Source organism: Triticum aestivum, chromosome 1D (assembly GCF_018294505.1).
Source record: "Triticum aestivum cultivar Chinese Spring chromosome 1D, IWGSC CS RefSeq v2.1, whole genome shotgun sequence".
In the NCBI taxonomy this organism is placed as follows: domain Eukaryota; kingdom Viridiplantae; phylum Streptophyta; class Magnoliopsida; order Poales; family Poaceae; genus Triticum; species Triticum aestivum.
In genome coordinates, this window is record NC_057796.1 from 368,407,270 (window position 1) to 368,414,746 (window position 7,477).

A 7,477-nucleotide genomic window follows, 5' to 3' on the forward strand; every position below is an offset into this window, starting at 1 on the left:
CCCCTACTAGAAAAGCAAGGGGACTCCAACTAGGATTTCCTACCTCACATAGGCCCGAGGACTCCCACGTCACATAGGGGGAATCCTGGTTGGACTCCCCCTATAGGCGCGCCCCTCCTAGGCCGGCCTCCTCCTCCTCCCTCCTTTATATATGTAGCCAAGGGGGCACCCAAAGACACAACAGACAGTCTCTTAGCCATGTGCGATGCCCCTCCACAGTTTTACACCTCGGCCATATCGTCGTAGCGCTTAGGCGAAGCCCTGCGCCGGTAACTTCATCATCACCGTCACAATGTCGTCGTGCTGACGGAACTCTCCCTCGGCCTCAGCTGGATCTAGAGTTCGAGGGACGTCACCGAGCTGAACGTGTGCAGATCGCGGAGGTGTCGTGCGTTCGGTACTTGATCGGTTGGATCGCGAAGACGTTCGACTACATCAACCGCGTTACTAAATGCTTCCTCTTTCGGTCTACGAGGGTACGTGGACACACTCTCCCCGCTCGTTGCTATGCTTCTCCTAGATAGATCTTGCATGATCGTAGGCATTTTTTTTGAAATACTACGTTCCCCAACAGCTGACAATGGCTTCGCTCATCCTATGGGACAAGGCCAGCATGACGAAGAGGCAGGCGATTGAGGAACTGGACAATAGCATGCGCGACATCATGGGACGACGGGACCGATCTTTTGGGGGAAAGATTGTCGTGTTCGGTGGGGACTTCAGGCAAGTGCTTCCAGTAGTCAGGAAAGGATCACGAGGTCAGATAATCGATGCGACCCTGCATAGCTCATACCTCTGGAATGGCGGCTCGTCACCAACATGAGGGCTCAAGACGACCGATGGTTTGCGGAATACCTATTGAGAGTAGGAAATGGCACCGAGGAAACTGACGAGGAAGGAAACATCCGGCTCCCCGAAGATATATGTGTGCCTTCGACAGGCGAGGCCGTAGACATAGAGAAGTTGATCGACCACGTGTTTCCTGCCCTAGACCACAATATGGTCAATCCGAGTTACACGACGTCTCGAGCAATCCTATCCACCAAGAATGACAACGTCGATGTAATAAACATGCGTATGATAGAGCGTTTCCGGGGCGAGGAGAAGATGAAAGAACATGCGGTGCCCCCATGTTTGGTTTTGGTAATTGATGACAATCTCTATGGACTAATGGTTGCCTTGAGTTATATTTGAAGGATTTGTCCATAGGCATTTCTTGAAGTCCATGTGTTGGTTTCAAGGAGTTTATGTGGTGACCAAGGTGTTATTAAGGAATTATCCAAAGATTGGTCATGTGAGAGTTGAGCTTATTGCAAGCATGTCTTGAAGAAGAAGATTGTGTGATCATTCATGTATATCTTCAAGACATCATCCAAATGAAGAGAGTTGAAAAGATTCAAGGTTGATCAAGACTAAGTCAAGAGTGAATCAACTTGATCAACTCACAAAGCGTAGAAGATGTACCGAGAGGGATCAAGCGATCCCATGGTGTGGTAAGCATTGTCAATTACGCTTTGTGTACTAACCCATGATCTTCGTGAGAGTTCTTTGTGGGGTTAGGTTGCGGTGTGCAAGTTCAAGTGAAGCATCATGAAGAGATCAAATGCTTGAAGCTTGCCGTCCATTGTGGTGACAATGGACTTGTGAAGATGTTGCGGTGTGCAAGTTCAAGTGAAGCATCATGAAGAGATCAAATGCTTGAAGCTTGCCGCCCATTGTGGTGACAATGGACTTGTGAAGATGTGCGGAAGAGTGGCTCACCCATAGTGGAGTATGGGGGAGCAATCAACTAGTCTTCATCGAGCCAACACAACCAAGAAAGGTGGTCCAACTTGAGGGAGTCAAGATCGTCATCATCTAGCTCAAGTGGACCATGTGCAAGGCAAAGGTTTGCCCTTGATAGGTTTTCTATTTTACCGGTCTCATGATGGTAGTTGGGAGACCGGGTTATAGGATCGATTGTCGTACTATCAAGGGGGGCTCTCGATGAGTAGCTTGATCGTATCATTCGTAGAGAGCTCAAACCATTGCATCCTTGCATCATCTTTGTTGGTTCTTGTTTGGTTCTTCTCTTTGTGAGTTTTGGAGCTTATGGTCATCTTGATGACAAGCTCGAGTTAAACGGAGTTCACTCGCATCTTCTATGATGTTTTCGATGTTGGAGGTTATGCCGGTTCTTCTCGGTTGGAGGTTTCACTCCTCTATTTGTTGGCATACCTCCCCTGCCTCTTCTTACTATAACCAGTCGCTGTTTTGATGCTACTCGTCTTCCTCTATCCAACAAGCTTGAGTTTGCTCAATTCGGAGCTCATATGCAGAAGTTATGGCAGTTTTGGTCCCAGCGGTAGTACCGCGGGCCGGAGCGGTAGTACCGCTTGGGTGCTACAAGCGGTAGTACCGCTCTAGAGCGGTAGTACCGCTCCAGAGCGGTAGTACCGCTGGTAGCCCCCAGCCGTAGTACCGCTGCGGTCTCGTTCTAGTACCGCCTCGATTCGAGGGGTCTTTTTTGTGTCGGGTTCTACGGTACTAGCCGCGGCAGTGGGGGCCGTAGTACCGCTCGTTTGCGGTAGTACCGCTCTGGGCCCAGCGGCAGTACCGCGAGGGGGAGCGGTAGTACCGCTTATAGGGGCAAGCGGTAGTACCGCTGGCCAAGCGGTAGTACCGCTCTCTGCGGGGCTGAAGTGGGGGTAACGGTTGGATTGTTCCCCCCATTATATAAGGAGGTCTTCTTCCCCAATGAACCTCATCCGTTGAGCTCGTGTTCTTCCTCCATTGTTGACCTTCTTCGAGCTTGCTAACTCTCAATCCCTCCATGGATTCTTGCTAGTTTTTGAGGGAAAAGAGAGAGGAGATCTAGATCCACATTTCCACCAATCACTTTCTTCTCTATGTGAGGGGAACCCCTTGGATCTAGATCTTGGAGTTCTTGGTGTTCTCCTTCTTGTTCTTCCTCTCTTTTTCCTCCCTAGCATTAGTTGCTTCGGTGGGATTTGAGAGAGAAGGACTTGGGCACTCCGTGTGCCCTTGCCATTGCATTTGGTGCATCGGTTTGAGTTCTCCACGGTGATACGTGGAAGTTACAAGTTGAGAAGCTTATTACTCTTGGGTGCTTGGTGCCCTTGAGCTTGTTCCTCTTGGGTGCTTGGGCGCCCTAGATGGTTGGTGGTGTTCGGAGCTCAATCATTGTGGTGTAAAGCTCCGGGCAAGCGTCGGGGTCTCCAATTAGGTTGTGGAGATTGCCCCGAGCAATTTGACGGGTACCGGTGACCGCCCCCAAGGGTTGCCAAAGTGTACGGGTTCGGTGAACGCCCCCAAGGGTTGCCATTTGTACGGGTTCGGTGACCGCCCTCAAGGGTCCCTTAGTGGAATCACGGTATCTTGCATTGTGCGAGGGCGTGAGGAGATTACGGTGGCCCTAGTGGCTTCTTGGGGAGCATTGTGCCTCCACACCGCTCCAAACGGAGATTAGCATCCGCAAGGGTGTGAACTTCGGGATACATCGTCGTCTTCGCGTGCCTCGGTTATCTCTTACCCGAACCCTTTACTTATGCACTTTATTTTGTGATAGCCATATTGTTTCTTGTCATATATCTTGCTATCACTTAGTTGTTTATCTTGCTTAGCATTAGTTGTTGGTGCACATAGGTGAGCCTAGTTGTTGTAGGTTTTGTGCTTGTCAAATTAACCGCTAGGTTTATTCCGCATTTGTTCAAGCCTAAACCGTAATTATTTTAAAGCGCCTATTCAACCCCCCCCCCCTCTAGGCGACATCCACGATCTTTCAGAAGACCTACCACAGTTTTGACAGTGCAGAAGATGATCCGCATGGCTACTACACTCAAGAGTTCCTGAATGACCTGACTCCAAATGGGCTTCCCACGCACGCACTTAAACTGAAGATAAACTCTCCCATTATACTGCCGAGGAACATCGACCCAGCTAATGGGTTGTGTAACGGCACGAGGCTTGTGGTCCGTGGGTTCCAGAGAAACGCCATCGACGCCGTGATCGTGATGGGACAACACGCCGGACGAAGGGTTTTTCTTCCTCGCATACCTCTCTGCCCCTCCGACGACGAAATGTTCCCATTCCGATTTAAGAGGAAGCAGTTCCCCGTCAGACTCAGCTTTGCCATGACAATCAACAAGGCATGGGCAGACCATCCCAATTGTCGGCGTGTACCTACCCGAATCAGTATTCTCCCATGGTCAGCTGTACGTGGTGTTGTCCAGAGCTACCGCAAAGTCCAACATTAAAATTCTCGCATTCAAGGACAAGAGGAAGGAACAGAGCAAAAATACTAAGAAGCGGAAAATATCCGAACCCTTAATAACGACTATGCAGAACATACCTAGTATATAAGGAAGTTCTTAATGCTTGATGTCACTTAGGCCAAATTTGAGCATCTTATATGCTTGCCATTATACGTAGCTTCTTTAAAATGTAATGGTTGGAAACATTTTTACTACTCTTGGGCCAGCGAAGTATATTTCTTTAAAGTTCAGTTGGTGTGTGTGTTCGTACCTGGTATTCGTTGGTACGTCCGCCCCTCACCCCCGCACAAGAAAAAAGCTCTAAGGCAGAAAAAAAAAACTGGTACACGTCGCTCAGCCTCGCAGGAAAAAAGAAAGAAAACCCCCTGCTGAAAACAACCGAGCAGCTGCCTCAGACTACGATCCCCTTTTCTACGCTGCCGCCTCCCTCTCCTGCTGCGCCGCCGATCCAATCTCCCGTGGCAACTGCTGCGTAGTGCGTAGAGCTCCGTGCGTGTGCAACCGCCGGTCAAACCAGGACGTGGGGATTGCCGATCGTGCTGGGTTTGAACCTCGCCGAGTATAAGATCCCCCGAACCCTCAAAGATGCTCACTTCCTCTCCTCTCGCCTCCCGTCGCCTCTGTCGAATCCGGCGACTGGAGCAGCTGCCGCCGCCTCTCAGACCGCAGAACCGTTGCCGACGTCGCCGGCACCGGACACGCCCTCTTCCGCCGAGCAAGTGTTAGTCTGCTCCACTCCTGTTTTGTTCTCCACGTTGTTGCTGCATGCTATTTGGTTTTGATTGATCCATCTTGTAGGTGGAGGTGGTGGTCCTGGAGGGGGCCATCGTAGCATCGCGCAGGAGCTTGCGAGGTGCACTACAGAGTCCAGCGTCGGCAACCTCTGCTCGGATCCGTTTCATTGAGGTGGGGGTCAGTAGGTAATAGTAATTTGTGTATTCACTACTCCTAAAGTTCAGTATCTGAGTGCATTCCTTGAGCTAGGTCGGTAGGCAATAGAAATTTGTGTACATAATTTGTACATTTTTGAGATACTATGTCTGGTTATTTACGAATTCTTGCCCTGTTTGTGCGTGTTAATTTGAGTGAAGTTTATGGATTTTCATGAGCTTTGTGTGAGTCATCTATACCAGCAAGCATGTAATTGCTTCATGTTATCACTCTTGTCTTACTGTGTCCTTGATGCTCCAGGGAGTTTGTAGACTGATTTCCTACCTGAGATGACTTTGATCAACCTTTTCTGTTAGATTAATTGTGTTGGTGCTACTGCTGTGGTTCTACGACCATTTTGTGCTCAGTTTTTACCTCACATCTGTCTCCTGCATATGCTTTCTGAGTAATACATGAACGTGTTTGCTTGCGGTACACACCTTTTATACTGTGCATATATTTAATAGGCATTTGGCCTCATATTTTTACTGCCACTCTTGGTGCACCTGTAGAAGAAATAGATTATGTGTACACTCTGGTATATCCTATGATGTAGCATTTGTTATATATTTTTTTTTCAGATATCTTCCAGGTTTGATTCTCCATTCTTGAACAAAATCCAATTAGGCATTCCTCAGAGGTCCATTTCCAAAAGGCATGTATTTCTGTGATCTATATGTATATCTTTGTTCAGCTAGATATCTTCGTGTTCTGAAATTAACTATCCAGTTTTGGACAATGACCAAACAAACACAGTTCACGTGAATGGAAACACACTCATGCATTTTTCGAAGTAATACTTTAGATCTCCAATAGGGAAATATTTTCATGCTTTGCGCTGCAAAGTGGATACTTCTACCGTTTTGTTCCTGGAACTTCATTTCTGAACTTGATTACTAAAAGAATCGATCTGATGAGTCATGGGACTATGCTATAATGTATTCCTTCTTAGATATATTTGCCATGGAATAGTTCTACACTATGCACTATTACTCATATTTGTTGGACACTTGGGATGATGGTCGTAATAGTTGATTCTTCTGCTAAAGTTTCAAGCATGTGTCGTGTGGTTCCAAAGGACCAATTGCCAATGTGCATTGGTGACACCGCGAGAATGTCAGCTTTCATGTTACCTTTTTCAATTTAGACTTCTGATATTGATTTGGTGGACACTCAGCGTCAATGTTACTGTGCACACACTTGGTGAAGCATGGATTGCAATAATAATACCATTTGCTTAACTTTGCAGGTTGACAAACTGAAGGTCTTAGCATCTTCCCTAGCTAATTCATCCTCCAAGGCAGAGAAGCGTATTGTGGATCACAGGTGGAGCTTCCATACATTATTTCTATTTTGATTCTTTTGATGCCATTTTGATGTACTTTGCAAACATATCTTTCTTGTTCTATTTCGTAATAGGTACTACCGTTTTATGAGTAGTCCTGTGGTTCCTTTTTTCATAATATAATCTTGTGGTTCCTTTTTTCTTGTCATTTTTCGTGCTAATCTTGCTCCTACATATGCTTTCTGCCTAATACATGAATGTCTTCTGGTACACACCTTTTACAATGTAGAGAATTAATGTTGGTATCTTTATTATGTAGATGGCACCCGTTAAACTCCCAAGTAAGTGGACGTATGCGGACACCACAGAAACCCTGGCGACGTACGGCAAACCTGCCATCTTCCTAACTATGACTTGCAACCCAAACTGGCCCGAGATACAGGACGCGCTACTTCCAGGCCAAAATTTGCAGGACCAATCAGACCTCGTGGCCCGAGTGTTCAGGTCCAAACTGGAGACGATGAAAGACATGCTGACCAAGAAGCATATCCCAGGCGTCCTGAAGGTGGTAGAGTTTCTGAAGAGGGGCCTCCCCCATGCTCATTTCATGTTGATGTAGCTAGGCCACATTTGAGTTGCTTTCTTGATTATCATTAGTCTTTGAAAATGGTTTTAGGCTTGCCAAAAGATTTGAGACACACATATATGTATTTGAATTACTACTGTGCTATCTTTTAAATATATATGAGTATTTGTGTGTGTGCACTTCATGTTTTTTCTATCTACTGCTGCTTTAAATACAGACATGACACTGAATTATATATGCATTCTTCCTGATGTATAAAGAAGAGGTTAACTTATCCGGTCGCATGAATAGAAGCAAATTCCTCGCTCGCCTTTTTTTTCCTCTCTCCCGTGTGCAACTACTATCAGCTCCGTTTGATCGGAAAAAAAAGGAACTAGCTCCCCGGTACATACGTTAACAGAA

At 46.9% G+C, this 7,477-nt stretch overlaps 1 long non-coding RNA gene across 2 annotated transcripts; it reads left to right on the forward strand.

Annotated features, from left to right (window-relative positions):
* Positions 1–4,628: 4,628 nt before the first annotated feature.
* LOC123182142 (uncharacterized) lies at positions 4,629–7,254 on the forward strand. 2 transcript variants are annotated; one of them, XR_006492034.1, is made up of 4 exons: positions 4,629–4,995; positions 5,073–5,194; positions 6,454–6,530; positions 6,809–7,254. It is a non-coding gene; the product is annotated as an uncharacterized lncRNA (long non-coding RNA). The 2 variants fall into 2 exon arrangements; XR_006492035.1 differs by having other exon boundaries at positions 5,073–5,180.
* The last annotated feature ends 223 nt before the right edge of the window (positions 7,255–7,477 follow it).